Raw genomic sequence first — 16,482 nt, forward strand, 5'->3', positions numbered from 1 at the left:
GAAACCAAGTTCCTTCTATATGGAAAAAAACGAAGAAAGAAAGATCCTCAGTTAGCACAGCCAACGGTTCATTAGTCAGCTCACATCAGGTGAAAAAGATTAAACATTGCCAGCCTCCTACATTCCAGAAACGTTCTCTGACCACAGAAATATTAAGGATATCCTTCAAAAAAAATTTGGTTTTCTTATTTTTCTTTTTTTTAAATGCTAAATGGAATGGTGCCAACCTGTGAAAGAGGCTGGCTTTGGTAGTTAGTTGATAACTTGGTGATTTATAGTGCCTGGCTAGTACACAGGGGTCCTAAGTTCAGGTCTGTGAGAGCCCAGGACTTTAGGCTATTGTTGATCCCAAGCCTCTCTTGGGTTTTGATCATAAATCACACCCTAGAGATGAAAAATCTTTTCTGATAAAAGTTTTGGTAATGCTGCTGTGTTTGCCTCCAGAATGCACTTGTTTCAGTCACTTGCCATTTTTTCTGATGAAAAAATGGTTAATTGAAAAACTTTATGAACTACATCTAGGTGTTTGACAACATTGGGATTTCAAAGTTTTCAGAAAAATTAAATTAATTTTACTGTATTTTAGACTGAAATCTGCTTTTAGTAGATTTCCAAATATGCTTTTTTTTCCCTAGGGTTGTCCATTTCATATGGCTTGCTAGTATTTGATAAGCATTTTTGATATCTTAACTTTTTAGAGGACTTTGGATTACAAGACCCTGGTGCACTGTGTAGTAAAATTTCTGAAGCATGAGAGATTTACACTTCCCATGTGGATTAAAAATGAGAGGAAATAGCTATTTTCTCCCCTTTTTTAATACAGTGAATTAAGAGAAATCTAACAGAGTATTTGATGCCGTAGAAGCATTTGGGCTGGCTGATTACAAAGGGTAATTTTGTTGTATTTACTGGGATTCATGTGGGTAGATATAAAAATTCTATCAACTGTAAAAGCAGAGGCTGTTCGAGTGTCTGTGATGACCTCTGGCACAGCGTAGACCAGGAATGCTTCAGCTGACCTGGTTGGGAAAGGAGAAAATTGATACCATCTGAAAAAATTGAGCTCTTTTTGCTCCCAAGAAAACTGCCTCACTTGTTTTCTCCCCCAAGAGCTCTCCTCTGCCTTCAGCAGAGGTCTGCTTAGAGGACTCCTTTCTGGGATTTCCCAGCTCTTAAACAAATGAGAAAGGTTGATGAATCTTTAACAAATTCTTCCCTTCAACTCTTTGTCATACTGAGGACATAAATAACACTGGCAGCCCCATCCCAAGTGTTTTTGCTCAAGACAAATCCTATCTCAGTTACTGAGAAGTGGCATTTTTCATTTTGCCCAAGAGACTCACTTAACCCATTTTTGGCTGCTGGCTGCAGCCCATTATCAGGATTTGTGTTCCTGATTTCGATGCAGAGCTGACTGAGGGCTATAAGATGCTGCTTGAGTCTCACTTGTATGAATAAGCCTAGCAGGAGAAAGCTTAAAGAGAATTTAATCTGCCTGTCTGCTTGTGGATACTGTACTAATGGGGGGAAAATCAGTTTAAGTGGAACGGTGAGGATGTAGGCAGGCTGAATCAAGGAGCAATAAAGTGTGGTCTCAGCAGTGCTGACCAGAAGAATATTTCAGAGGGACTGCCTTCATGCAGCAGATTCAAGGGGAGAGCATTTCCTTCTCCCCTCACTAAGGCTGTCTCTGGGCAAGGTGGTGCAGAGATGGCATGGTGCCTCGATCCTGCATCTGGGAGATGTGCACTTGGCTTGTGTCAGAGAGGTGTTTCAGCAGATGCTGTGCTCCCTCTGCTTTTGCTGGCTCTGAAGCTGGCTCAGGCATCTCTGCTCCGTACCTTGGCATTTCCTTGGGGTTGAAAGAAAATCCTTGGGGGACTGCAGCTTGCATTGCTTAGGGGAATTGCCTATATGTGTGTATGGGTGTATGACTATTCCATGTGCAATTAAACTATTTTGTGCCTTGAGATCACACGTGTAGTGTCATTTCTGTGCTGTTGGCTTCTTCTTGGGTTTGAGAAAGAGTGAGCTCATGTAAGCTAGTTTACATGCTTTTGTCTTTACTTAAATATCCTTAAAATAAATCTTTTACTTAGCTATCTTTTCTCAAAACTCTAGTGGTCATGCCTAGAGTCAGCATTTTTAGTTAGTTTTCTACTTAGGAAGTGCTGATACATCATGAACAAGGGCATAAGGGTTCTTTCCCCTTCTGAGTACTAGCTAGCAGAGCTAGGCTTTGTTTGTGAACTTCTGAAGAGGCCAGGGACACAAGAGAGATGAGTACACTTTAATGCTGTTCCTCTCAAGTGTCGCCTTGAGGTGACTTCTTGCTTATGAAACTGCTTGGGGTTCTCTCAAGCTAAGATTGCTCAGAGGTAACATTTTTGATCAGGCATGACAGTGAAATACATCCACCTAGGCAAAATGTTATATGTGTCCTGCACAATAAATAGCAGCTGGATACGGGAACAGTCAATGGCAAATCACTATGGCTATCACACAGCACTGCTGTCTGTCCCATGGGAATCCCACAGCAGTCAGGATGTGCTAGTGGCCAAAATGGATGCAGGTTTCAAAGCCAAAAGGAGCAGTGTCCTGAAATGGGGGTTCCATTTTGCCTGTCTGTCAGATTTATTTCTTAATACTTCAGCAAGAAACAGCTTTGCTTTGCTTTTCCCTGCCCATTGCTGGCTGTCTATTATTGCCTGGTGTGAATATTTTCAGTACTCTTTCCTTCTTCTTGCCAAGTAATAGGGAAGGAGGAACAGGCTTAGGCTGGTAGCAGTCTCTCTGCGCCTCCACTTCTTTGCAAAATAGGGAAATGATGCTTCTTTTTTTTTGCCATCATGTTGAATTGCCACTATGCCGAGAAAAAAACAGATTAATAATTTTCCCTTTGGCTATGGCTGGGCTGTAATACAAAAGTGTAGAAGTCTGAATCTGTTTCCAAGTTGATGTGAAAAGGAATGTCCTGTCCAACCAGGATGTTGTATACTGAGCACAAATAAGGGTCAATTTACCCTTTAAACAGTATATTTAAACATGAGTCTCTGTCTGAACATCAGGAAAGACTTTTAATTTGAGAATGACTAAGCACTGGCATGGGTTGCCCAGGGAGGCAGTGAAGTCTTCATGCTTGAAGCTATTCAAAAGCCATCTGGGCATGGTCCTGGGCAATCAGTTCTAGGTCCTGCCTGAGCAGGGGATTTGAACCAGGTGACCTCCAGAGGTCCCTTCCAACCTCAACCCTTCTATGGTCCTGTGTTTATGGACTTCAGGTTCTTATAGCAATAACTTTTTCAGGTCAGAAGGGAGAAAAGGTTTATGAGTAGAGGAGTTTTATTTTTTATTAGACCAATAATGTTGTTAGAAAAAAAATGGCCAGAGCTTTGAACAGACACTTCCATCACATTCTGTGCACCTAAAATCTTAGGTATTTTTATAAATATGGTAGGTGTTTTAATAAAATATACTGATTTTATTCACACAATTTTTTGGGCATAATATAAACACATATGTACAATGCAAATCCTGATAGCCCTCAGAATTATGGAGAAAGGTGAATTGCTTTATAACTTAGCAAAGTGAGCTGAGCCATGTGCACACAGTCAAGAGTGACGTCTCCCTGATACCAATAGCTCCTTTTTCCAAGGAAAACCTCAATGTTCAGATGTGGAAATGGAAAGCCCTCAGGAAATAAATTAAAAAGGGACACTATTGCAAATCCTATCAGTTTATCAGACAGTTGCTTTGGGTTAATATAGTCCGTTATGATGAGATATAAATGGTCTGAAGGAGTAGGGAAATTTTTAGCAGAATTGTTGGATTAGGCTTTTTGAATCAGCAAAGTAGATCCTAAGGACGTACATGTGACCAGAAAGGTACTCCAGTGAACAACATGAATTACAAACTTGAGGACCTTGCAAGTTCTAAGTGAGAGGCTCAGTCATGGACTCTACAAAATGCAGAGCAAAGCAGGGGCTACACTGTACCTTCCAGATCAGTGCTGCTGGAAATTGCCTCACTACAGCCAGCCAGCGATGGTAGTCTCCTCTTCCTTGGCCTTCCTGTTTAGCCCCATACCCACTCAGTGTGTTTCTGACACATTTCCACAATATTTAAATAGCACCTCCTCTCAAATATGACTAGCTTGCCAGAAAGGGGTGCTTCTCTCCAGGGAAAGCTGTAATTTGGTACTAAAAAAGATTGACTTGAGTGAAATATACTCAGAGATGCAGAAATGTGGGAGACAGGAAAAGAGAAAAGGTAAATAGGCCATTTTGTGACTTGCAGATTGACTTATTTAATGACATTTTCATTAACAGTTTTTGCTGGTAAATGTCATGGGTTTCTCTCTTTAGAGCTGTCTACAGTAATAATGAGTGACTCCACTGGGTAGTGATTTACATAAAACATGCTTCTCTTGTTGCAGACAGGAACTCTGTGCTGGGCTAGAGAGGGAAGAAGAAAGGTAAGTGCACTCTGTAAATGAGGGGCAGTTTTGTAAGTGAGCTGAGTTGTGAGCGCCCGGGAAAAATCACCCTCCTCTCCACTACAGCCTGGCCCGAAATGTCTCCCAGCTGAGTCACCACACCGAGGTGAATGTTTTTACGCAGGTGTGACACAAACTGCCGTGGAGAAAAGGTCAGGATGAGCTGGTGCAGAGGAGCTGTAGACAGAAGCAAAATGAGCTTTCCCTAAAGGGCTTTATCTGCACATTTTGTGTCACTTCTGTGCAAAGCCTCTGATCTCAGCCTTTTGCATTTCTCCAGATTTAAGTGTCAGAGAAATAGATCAGTATTTTGTGGTCTGTCAAGTTCCAGACAGACACCAATGTGAAAACATGACAAATAGAAAACAGAAAATGAAATAAAGATTTTTTTTTTCTGAACTTCATAAAAATTTATTTATTTAGTTTCTTCCTTAGTAGGCCTGAGACTTTACATTATGGCTTTTTCCTGGAGTTGGATATAATGCTGTCTGGACCATTTGTTGCTAAGTCATCCCCCGTGTATTTTTTTTCTTGTGGATAAAATAGTTTGTGTTGACTCATAAATGGAAATATATAGCTTCTTGGCTTCTTCCTCTAAAATTGCAGTAAATTAATAGAAAACATATTGCTGAGACTGTGGTCTCGAAGTGAATTCCACTTAAAGCAGATAACAAGTGACATCTCAGTTAAACTGAGCTTTCTAAGAGTTACTCATATAAGCTGTCCAGTGCATACTTGCCTGGAGGGCAAACTCCAAAATGGCTTAGGTCCTTTGTCTAAGACACCTATTTTAAGATAAAATTTGTTTTCTGAGGGTTCTTATCTCTCTCCATTGACTATGCAGAAAGCTTAGTGACTTAGATCTGAAGAATTTTAAAGACAATTTTGGTAGCTTGAGACATTTTTTTAAGAGATGACAGAATAGTTTTCAAATGGAAGTATAGCTGTATAAAGTATAAAAGTATAAGTATAAAATATAAATTTTATATTTTAATTTTTATGTATATAAATTAATCAACTATATGCAAATGCAATTTATACACTTAGCATGCTTTATTTTTTTTTTTTCCCACAAAATGTCTTTTAAAAGGAAAAAAATATCATCTCATGCCTGTGGTAAATATTTATACCATTGAAATGATGTTGTAGATACAGTCAAACACTTTGATTTCTGAAAAAATTAACATCTTAGACGACTGGAAAGTTACTTACAGGAAAATAAGGCATAATTAAGTAAACACTTCCTGTTTCTCACATCTCCATGGAAATAGGCTTGTTGTTCAGATCATTAGAAATAAACATTTTGCTGGTACTTCGACCAGGAGGGCTAGCCTGACGGTGCTAGTAACAATCAGAGAAGAAGTCAAAGACTGCAAGGTAGGAACTTTTACTTCATGAACCCTTGTTAATTTGATAGTTGGGAGTTAAGGACTGTTAATGAAAACTTACACTGGCACCTGTATTCATCTCACATAAATTGCCAATAAAAATTCCGTTCATGCTTTTTAATGATAGATTTTGTCTGGTAGTAGTTAGGAGGGCAGTCTTGTGTTCCTCATTATGATGTCTTCTATGAAACTTCATGCAGACAAAAATTATTTGTCCTCATAAGTTTATTTGCTATGTTTGGGCTTGTACTGAATCCAAAATATTCTTTCAGCAGAACAAATTAAAAGAGCTGCAATTCAAATATTTTCATATTTTGCCTCCCTTTACCTAATTTTTATGTCAGCTAAGAATGTCAAAATCTAAAAGGTAAAGTATCCCTGATTTTCCTGGGAGATAGTGCTGATCAAAATTTCTGGGAAGTAGACTGAAATGAAATGTAAGCTTTTCATTCCTTAAATGGCCTCATTGAAATGTTCACAGTTTTTCTGTATTGTATCTGTAAAAAAGTGGGGAGATTAAATGTGAGGTTTGTCTTGAGAAAATCATACTGTTGTCTTTTAAATTAGTTCTGCTGTGGGCACAGTGCCTGTAGTCTTCTTAATCTGTTAAACCTTTTTTATAAATTAATATTTTGGAAAATGATGAATATAAATAATTTATATTGACAGCTTTCATGTTGTATGTTCACTGAGGTGGATTTACAAAGGCATCCAGCCAGGATGTAATTCCTGGCTTTATTAGGTTATGAAATAGAATCTAGCCAGAAGATATAATGTCCTTAAGCTGTAACATCAGCAGCAACAGACAGACCTTAATGCTGCTGGACCTAATGGAATTAAATTTCATGTATGCTTAATGAATGCAAATGCCACTTAATTTTTACAGCCTGAGTTTTAATACATTGTGTGTGACACATCTACTCCTGAAAAAGATATTCAAATGTGTGATTCTTGCACCCGGTGTCCAATTTCACCACTGTAAAATGTATCCTCTTAGGGAAGAGGGAGTGGAGAAACATGCCAGCAATATTACTGCATAATTTAAAGCAGCCACCAAAGAGAAATGTTACAATACACACCAGGCAATTACAATTGTTGTATATGTTTTTATTCTCCTTTGTTGCTTTTCAACAAGGAGCAGTAAAAAGATTTAGAGCAAGTGGCAACCATAGCAACAAGGAATTTTTGGTTCAAGCTGGTGCTGTATAACTTCTGACAGAGAAGCACATTTCTGGATACTCTGGCAAGTGTTGATTCTTCCCAAAGATACGTGCAGCACTTCAGTTCTGATTTCAGGCACAAGTCCTATGGACATACCTGAGAGCCAGTTTTGGTGCAAGCCCGAGCTGAAGCAATTACCAGTGGGTTACACCAGAGCTGGTGTGATACTTTTTCAGTGATACCACGGGCTTGTTAGTTATCAATAGAGATAACAATTCCCATTCTGCTCCCCATGAGAGAGAAGGGAAATAGAGGTGATGTGGAAGAATGTTTCTATCCCTTACCAGTCCCCAGCAGCAGCTATGAGAAGTCCCAAGCAGAGCTTTGCCTCTCTGACCTGATCACACCAACTAGCCTGCTCTGAGGGGTGCAAAGGCCCTGCTCAAACACAGCTCCTCAGGAGTGGTAATTCCCAGAGCCACTATGTCCTTAGGCTTTTGCATTTGCTTGCAGACAGCCAGGTGGGCAATGACCTTGAATACAAGTAAGCAAAAATTCAAGGGAGGTGTGGGTGGGATGCAGAATTCAATCATATATGCAGAGGGGCCAGAAAATGTATTCAGTTGATGAAGGTCTGGGAGGTTTTAAAATATAGCCAGTGATCAGTCACTGTGCCCTTTACAAAATAAAGTGGGTGTCATAATATTAAAGATTATGGCAAACATAGTAGTTACAAAGAACTCTAGCTACTGATTACAAACTCAGCTGTGCATGGTCAAAAGGATCTGTGGCTGTCACTTATGTGAAAATCTTGACCTTCACAGCCTTACACCAAAATTAAACATCCATTGCTTCTCATGACAAAGGGTAAATATGCACAGTTAATTCTGGAATGAAAACAGCAGCAAGATGACAGTACAATGAATGGTATGCAATCTGAAAGATGAGATCGATGTTATTCCACAGAATGTGTTAGAAACAACTGTAATTAAATGTCTTTTTTTCCAATTCTTTTGGAGGCAATCCTTCTACTTTACTATATTAGATGGAACTGTTCTACACACTGACTTAGAGTAGGCTGAGGGCTCTTAAGTCTGATTTAATGGCCCAAACACATCCTCCAGTAGATGTACTGAGGTACATAAGCTTCTTTCATTAATAGCCTCGCTTTCCTTAACTTTTTCTCATGGTCACCTTAGGAAGATACTTTGCATGCCCCGTGTCTGCAGATCCCAGGCTGCCAGCCACTACATGATGAGGTGCCCCTTGAAAGCCCCTTAGCCAGACATTAATTTCTGCCATTGAATACATATTACAAGTAAGTTGCCCATTGCTTTCTTTCAGACATGGGGAGTTGGGGATAGATCCCAGAGACCAATGAAGGTAAAGTATGCATCTGACCATTTTACCTAACACTCCTTTGAGGGCTAGTTATCACAAAAAAACTATGATAGCACATAGATCTCCTCCACCTCATTACACCTTAATTTGGGAACCTGAGACTATAAAATAGTTTTGTAAATTATCTGGAAATAACTATGTCTGACTTTGGATCCCAGAGGGGGACACCTATTGCCCTTTGGAAAGACATATGAAGTTACCTATGATCAAGGCAGTACATTTTAAAATACCTTTTCTCTGTATGTGCAATCACTTTATCAAGTTTCAACAGTAGGAATTAGAAGAAAAGTATTGCCACTTAAGAATATACACATTAAGAAAGGAGCGAATTGAAGCAAAAATCCAGGATCTGCTACTTTCATTTTTTTTCAGTTACACCATTTCTTTGACAGCCTGGGTTAAAAAAGAAGGTAGGTGGTATTATTTGAACAAAGTTCCCAGCAGCTGTTGGATATGGATCATCTTTTGTGCAGATTGTTTTCCTCCACACCTTTTGTTTCTTGCATTGGAGCACTTAAAGCGTATCTAGCAGAGTTATAAATCTGCATAAATATTTGATAACTCTAATTGGGCAGCCTGCACCATACTTTCACCCTTGGGCATGTAGTGCAAGTAAAGGTGCATGGCACCCATATATAAAATGTTAAGGTGATCAGGGAGTGTGTGAGACTGCCTGAAGCATCAATTTAAAGCAACAACTCTATTTGGGCTGTTTCAAAATCAAAGAAAAAAATATGTTCTTATTTTATAATGAAAGAGAATTGCTGTTAAAGGATTTTACATTAGTTGTTAAATTAACATGAATATAATCAACTTCTCATTGCCACTTCAATTATAAACACATGTCCTCCAAGAAATTTTCACATGTGAAAGAGTCTTATCTTTAGAAATGTACGCAAGATAAGAAAGGGGTTTGTGGCATAGGATGGTCTAAACACCATTTTGGTTCTTAGCAAAAGCATTGTTAGTCATGGATTTAATTTATTTTGAAAAGAGATTAACTATAATTACAGCTCCTAGAAATATATACTGCAGGATAGCTCTTTTATTTTCCACTAAATCTAATTTTTGATCTAAAAAAAACCCAGTTGGATATTTTTATTTTGAAAAAGTTGCCTCTGAATGTCTATCAGTTGACTCTGTTCTTCCTGAACCATTGACAAACTGAAATACTAATACTGAGAAAGAGCTCCTTTTTTCACTTCCTACCCACATCCATCTTAAATGCAGAAAACCTGAGGTCATTCCTGTGGGCAGGAATAAAACCAGGGTTCTCATCCTGTGAAAAACTCTGATATTTCTAATTTTTCTTCTCTGTGACTTGAAATGAAAAGTTGAAATGGTTTAGGGAAGTCCCGAACTTTCCAGTCCCACATTTAGTTGTATCTCTTGTTTAACTGAAATAAAATGCTTCTTTTAGTCTTTTGTTTTGTGGGTTTTTTTAGCTTCAATGTGTCCAGGAGGCTGAGAATATGAGTCTTGTGGGACTCTTCCTTCCAGCTCCTCTGCTTTCAGTGTTTCTCCCCAGTCTGAGTGTTTTGATTGAATTGAACCTACTTGACCACACCACAGCCATGCACTGCCCATCTGTGTGTAATGTTTCAGCCAAAGGGGCAGCATGAGCAAGTTCCCCCAAGAGAATGCTTATGTTGTGCTGCAGCCTTGTGTGCAGCACTGCAGCAATTCAAGTGGACACAGTTTAGTATTGAGCTGACACTCCACAAATTCATCTGAGACATTTCTATCAAGGCTGACATGATTCAAAGGCATTTCATTTCTGTATCTAATGAAAAACTGAAAAATTACTTGTACCCACAGAAATTTTGACTTTAGGAAGAGCTGTAATTCCAGTAATAAAGACAAAGGCATTTCTCCTGAACAGCATAAATCAAAGTTGTTTTTCTGTTTACAAACATCCCAGCCTAGCCTACAGGATGTCCAGCTGGATTTCAGTGTAACTGCTCACCCATGGCTGTCCTTGTCAGTGTGGTTGAGTGTAATGGAAAAGGATCTACAAATAAAAACTAATGATACACACTTTCTCCTTTTCAAAAAGAAGAAAATGTGTATGAAGAGTTGTGATTCTTTAACATGTCTTAGATAATCTAGGCCGAGCCCTTGGCCTTCTGCTTGTGTATCTTCCCTTTCAATCTGTCACAGCACTTGGGGCTATTACCAAAATGAAGGCAGCAGGCACTCCCAGTGGGAGTGTTCTTGCTGCATGTGAAAGACTACGGTCTCTGTGAGCCAGGCTGATCACCCTGCACACCTGTTATTGCTGAGGGAAGAAATAGTCTCTTTTGTGGCTCTTTGCCAGTTTTTTTGCCCTGTCCTGGCACCCATATCAGGACAGGAACATCGTGCCCTGCTAGTGTTCCTTTGCTCTGCTGTCTGAGCAGAGACTCAGGGCAGCTCTAGTATGGTCTGTGTTTTGTTAAATTAAGGAGCCTGAGATGATACCTCCTAACTCCAGACATAAGGAAGTATGACAAGTATTTTAAAACTGGTAGCAATCCATCATTATAAATGCTTCACTGAAATTGGTTTGTGCGTTGTTACACATTGTTACATTGACATTGTTGCACTCTTAGCAATATACTCTTAGCTTGAGAAATGTTAATTACTGTGAATAAGTGAGTTTCAGATCCAGGAGCCATCATGTTATGAAAGTTAAACATTTGCCCTCAGCTTCAACAGAGCTTTTTTAATAATGAAAATAACTGGATATATGAGGCTACTGCTCAATATACTGAAACACCTTTAAAGAATTTTGGCAAAGGTCTAATTTCTAAGTGGCCTGGCCTATTTTACATTGAGGCATCCGAAACTCATCAGAGCTCTTTCACATGCATCCATAAATTTGAGAAGGTACATTTATAATCAATTATCTATTTGAGGTTGCTAAGATTTTTAATTTTCTTCTGAAGGGAAGAACTCAGTGGCAGCTCAGACCTAAATCATATGAACTGAGGCATTTCCAGGTTTTTGAGCACACAAATGAACTTAGCAGCTAAGGAAATGTTCTTCTGTCCCTAGTGTAAAATTGGCTTTGAAATGAAGCTGAGGGAGAGAGGGCTTGGATATGGAGTCTCCTGGGATAGTTAGCAGAGATTTTTACAGCTAGGAGACTGCCTACTTTTCTTCACTGGAAGAAACAAGATTTGTTAAACAATTCAGCAATTTGCAATCTCTGAGACATTCTAACAGTAGCCTACTTAACCTTCTACCTCATTCTCCACTGAGCAATGGTCTCAGAAGCCCTGCATCAGATGTGGCTTAGATGTCCTAGGAGGTCTCTAATGGTGCTAGATATATACAATCCCTTATATCTCATCCCAACAGAAAAAAAACCAAAGCTCGCTGTTTGAGCCAAAGAAATGGCATTTTGGCACCTTTGGAATGCTCTTTTTAACCATTTGCCTTCCCACCTAATAGCAGTAATTTTTTCTTGCCAAAAAAAAGGCAATAAAAGCAAATGGTGTTTAATTTTTATACATATGATTTCTTAATCAATATTCTGAGTTTACCAAATGTGCATATATGGGGAAATGTTAGGTTTTCTGTGGCAGAAGAAGAGGGCAGACAAATCTTTGAAGTAAAACAAATTTTTAAAGGCTTTTATTCAGTAGCACCATGTTTGCCTCTCTATAAAATTCAACTGTGAGGAGTGCAGATGATAAGTAGGATGTTTCTAAAAGCATTTGCTGAAGTACTGATGTCTAAATTTCTGGAATAGAGTTGCAATTCAGCACTGTGCTGCACCCTGCAGTGTACTTGGGTGGTGTTTGCTGGCCAGGCTGCCTGCTGCTTGCTGGGTGGGGAGGGGGAAGCAGAGGAAGGTGGAGGTCAGTCCTAGCTGCCTCACAGCTGGGCTTGTGATTGGAGTCAGCCATGGTGCACTTAGTGTCAGCTACATAGGAAATATTTGAAAGAAATCAGAAATTTGGGTTATTGAAATGTTTTTAATGAATTGAAACCATTGCTTCCTTGAGCACATACAGCTTAATTGTAGCAAAGCATTCATGGGAACTGTTACTGTAAAAGGTGGAATTGTAGGACATATATTGCAGCAGGAGTTGTGGTACATTCCTGGAATGTAAGTGATCAATCTGTCTGCTATGAGTTAAGACCTGCAGTCTCATATGGAAGTATGATATTAGCCCTAGTAAAGTAATATTTAGGCTGCTTCATATATCTGACACTAAACCTAGTTGTCTCCAAAGGCAGCCATGGTGCAGCCACCCATAAGTGCTTATTAAGGACAGAAACTGCTGCAATACCAGTGAGTTTGTTGCCTTTCATCTCCAGCATTTGGACAGCTTCCTCATATCAGCAGAAGTAAAGGGTAAAGTTATACCAACCTATGGCACCCTGGCACCAAGGGCAGTGCCTGCTGCTCTGGTTAAAGATCTCCAGGGAATCTGGCAGGTTGCAGTGGATGCTTGCCCTGCCAGAGTTCTGTGTGCTGCCTACAGGCAGTGGACTATGGCTTGTTCCCAGGTATGCTTATCCTGGTGCAATAGATAGCAAAGGAAGTGGAGTCATAGAGTGATTATGGCTGGACAAGGCCTGAGGAGGTCATATTTTCCTTGGATATAGAGGTCTTAGTTTTGGAAAGGGGTCTTGGAAAGGGTCTAAGATTTTTACCTAGTTTACATGTGTGTGCCTGTAAGATTTGGATGAGTTTTGGTAGCACCAGTTTAAAAGGAGGAGTCCTGAAACTGGGGCCCAGGACTTTTCCTAACTTGAGCTGTCATTGCGTCTTTATCTGGTTCACCTACATTCCTGCTTTTCCAGTCTTGGGTTTTCCCTCAGGTGTGTTTCAGGTTGATGAATTTATGGTGGCTTAAATGCTGATGAATGACTGATTGCCAACATGAAACTGATGCTATTTGTGATATTATGCTAGAATTGGGCCCTGTTGTTGAGAACAGAATGAATAGATTAAGCCCTTTCATTACTTTTGCCCTCTTGAGAGACAAAATGTCTGCTTTTCTTCTGGGAGACTGGCCAGAATGTGAGATTGCTTGTGACACATTGCTCTGATTTTGCTCACCGCTGCAATCTCACATCACTTTGCAGAGTTTTAGGTACGTGTTGTTCTATGCTGAAAATCTATTTGATTTGGGCAGGCTGCAATAGAGGTTTACCACTGTTCTGTACTTTATTAGATAATCATTCTGGAAGGTTGCCATAGCTGCAGGTGCCACATAATCAGAGTTTTTCGTTTTCCATGAAGACTTCAATTTCTTCGTCAAAAAAAAGGAAAGATTTTTTTTCTGTCATTTACAGCAGTAGTTTACGTCACCATTACTAAAGAGTGTGTAGCAAGAGTGCAGGAAGTGATTCACCAGTGTGCAATACAAGAGATAGAAAGACAGTTAAGAAAACTGTCTAAATTACATAGACCAGTGGAGAGGTCCGATTTTATACTGCCCTATGTTTATTCCCTATTATTTTCAGAAAAACAGTTGTATAAAGATACAAAGCCTTCTATCCTGTTTTCTTTTCGTCATACAGTGTTTTCTCCAGTTCTATGTAGCACTAGTTCAGGTTTCTGAGGCTCATTTTGTTCTATGGACAGTGACAGAGCCATAATGGTAACAGCCTTCTTGAAATCATCACTCTGTCACAGTTGCCTTGAGGGAAACACTTTGAATCAGTGACTAGAGAGAGAGTTTTACCATCACATTAACCAGAAAGTCACAACCAGTTTGAATTTCCACTGATGTGAATCAGAAGTGAATCAGCTTTACACCAGTGTGATTTCAGTGCCAAGCACATTGTTAGTCTATGTTTCTCACATTGACTGCTCTAATAATGCTCACTTATTTTCTTCCTGTAGTAAAATAAGTCCACATTTCTGCAAGAAATCCTATTGTATATACAGTTACCATGCATATTATATTAACTTATAACATTGATAAAATCAACATCTAGTCTTTTGCAGTTTGTTTTCCCTGAGACAGGATGTATTTTTCCAAGTACTTTCAAGATGTGTTAAAGTAAGCATTGTTGAGTAGATATAAGTTGTCTGTGCTTCAAAACAATTCAGGAGATGAGTTTGTAATCCTTGACATGGGGTACTTTATTTAAAAGCAGACATAGAGGTGGGTTTTATGAGGATAGCTTTTGCTAAAGTAAGAAATAATAGAGAAAATAACTATTCAGTGTCTCCAGGGCTTGGAGAAACAGTGGTAGAAATACAGATATTTTATTTTCCTTTGCTCTATTTCACTAGGCAGCTGACTTAGATAAAGTAATCTTTTGTTAATATTTCTGAAATAACATGATCAAGCTAGATGTCCCTTGTAAAGTAAACTTTACTACTTGTGGACCAACAAAACCAACAGAACTTTAGTGTGGTTGGTGATATCATAATCTGGCCCTGCAAAGATAAAACAACCCAAAATAACAAAACCAAAATTCAGGTTCTTATCACAATGAAATAAGGAATAAAAAACCCTCCATGAGCCGAAAGGGAAAATATTTTGCAATAACAAAGCAATTTAATTTTCAAAGTGTTTGTTTTGAATGAGTGTTCTCATTTCTGTTTAGTTATGGGGATTGTATTGATGAGTTTTACCTAAGTATTTTGAGTCCTACAATGTATTTCAAATGGCAAGCTGAGTAATATTATGTTGCTTGTGTCTGAGGTGTGAATTTTCTGCCTTTTTTTGTTTTCTTTTGTTTTTGGTTTTGGTTTTGTTTTTTTGGTTTGGTTGGGGTTTTTTTGTTTTGGTTTTTTTTTTTTTTGTCTTTGTTTGGGGTTTTTGGTGGGTTTTTTTGTTGTTGGGTTTTTTGGTTGTTTTTTTTTTTTGTTTGTTTGTTTGTTTTATTGGTTTTTTTTTTTAATTGGCGAATGTTAAACACTAGCTTAACATAAATGAGTTTCAGACTGGGAAACCAGACCAATCAGTCCCATACTAATCAGGCATTGTCTCTGTGCCCTTGGCTCTCACAGAACCCCAGTGCTGCTTCCCTAGGAGTGGGTGCAGAAGACAAACTGCATGGGCTCTTCACATTCTGTAGGCAGCTGCTCAGAGGCTCCTTCATGGAGGAGCTGAGCCCTGACTTTGGCATGAAATTTATGAGATTTCCCTACTTCTGTAAATCTAGCCCTAGTGGAGCTTTCTGCTTTTCAACTTTGGCTTCACTGTCTTTTTTTCTGGCTCCTCAGGAGTCTTGTATTTTGGCTCAGCCATACTGACTGCTCTTCCAACTGCACTGCTGCTCCTTTGGGACATTCCTTACAGATGGATTACTTCTCAGGCTATCTGATCACCAAGACACTCCTCTCTCACTGCCTAAACTCTGGCCTTCTCAGTGACCTGGCTACAAGTGTCCTGGCCCTTGTTCAGCTGCCATCTCCCTCCAATTTCTGCCTGTGACAACTAAAGCTCCCTTTTTCAGATGACTGAAATGGTACATTTTCTTCACAAACCATTTCATTGGTGCCAAATGCCCCAGTCTGCACACCCTAGTTGTAAGCGCTGCAGGCCTGTCAAGTCTTGCACATCTGAAGCTTTGCACCTTGAGGGCTCTGAAGTGGAAACAATTCTGTTACTAATGGATTCTTCTTTCCCCTCCAGAGCCAATTCTTCTGGATGACCTACTGCAGCATTTCTCTAATCTTCCAGCTCATTTTCATCACTGTTTTTCAGACATATGAGTCCAGTTTGACTGGTACATGTTTGAGAAAATGTGGATATTTCTCATTGAGCCTGGAAAGGAGGCAATGAGCTGCAAGGGTATAGAAGCAGGAATTGGGAAGCAGGAATTGGGAATTAATTACTTATGTTGATTAAAATGAGGCAGGTTGTACTGTATCAATATTGTTGATACGAAATACCTGGTATTGTTCACAGTCTGTGTTATGAGGTACAGAAATTTGCATGACAAATGTCTGCCCTGAGGTCATCAGGTGACAGCCACATCCTGGTGATCCCCTTTTGCTGTATGGATTTGCTGATAAATCCTGCTGGTGAAGGTAAAAATGTAAAGACCTAAATGCAGAGGGGACTGACTGCATAGCAA

General features: G+C 39.3%; 1 protein-coding gene across 1 annotated transcript in view; it reads left to right on the top strand.

The window, feature by feature from the left end:
- SIPA1L2 (signal induced proliferation associated 1 like 2) overlaps positions 1-16,482 on the top strand; it is a 254,937-nt gene that overhangs the window by 79,124 nt on the left and 159,331 nt on the right. The window contains exons 3-4 of the mRNA XM_064413831.1: positions 4,436-4,474; positions 5,767-5,872. The gene's annotated coding sequence lies outside the window, so the exon portion shown is untranslated. The remainder of the gene's footprint in view (positions 1-4,435; positions 4,475-5,766; positions 5,873-16,482) is intronic.

Source organism: Passer domesticus, chromosome 3 (assembly GCF_036417665.1).
Source record: "Passer domesticus isolate bPasDom1 chromosome 3, bPasDom1.hap1, whole genome shotgun sequence".
Lineage (NCBI taxonomy): Eukaryota > Metazoa > Chordata > Aves > Passeriformes > Passeridae > Passer > Passer domesticus.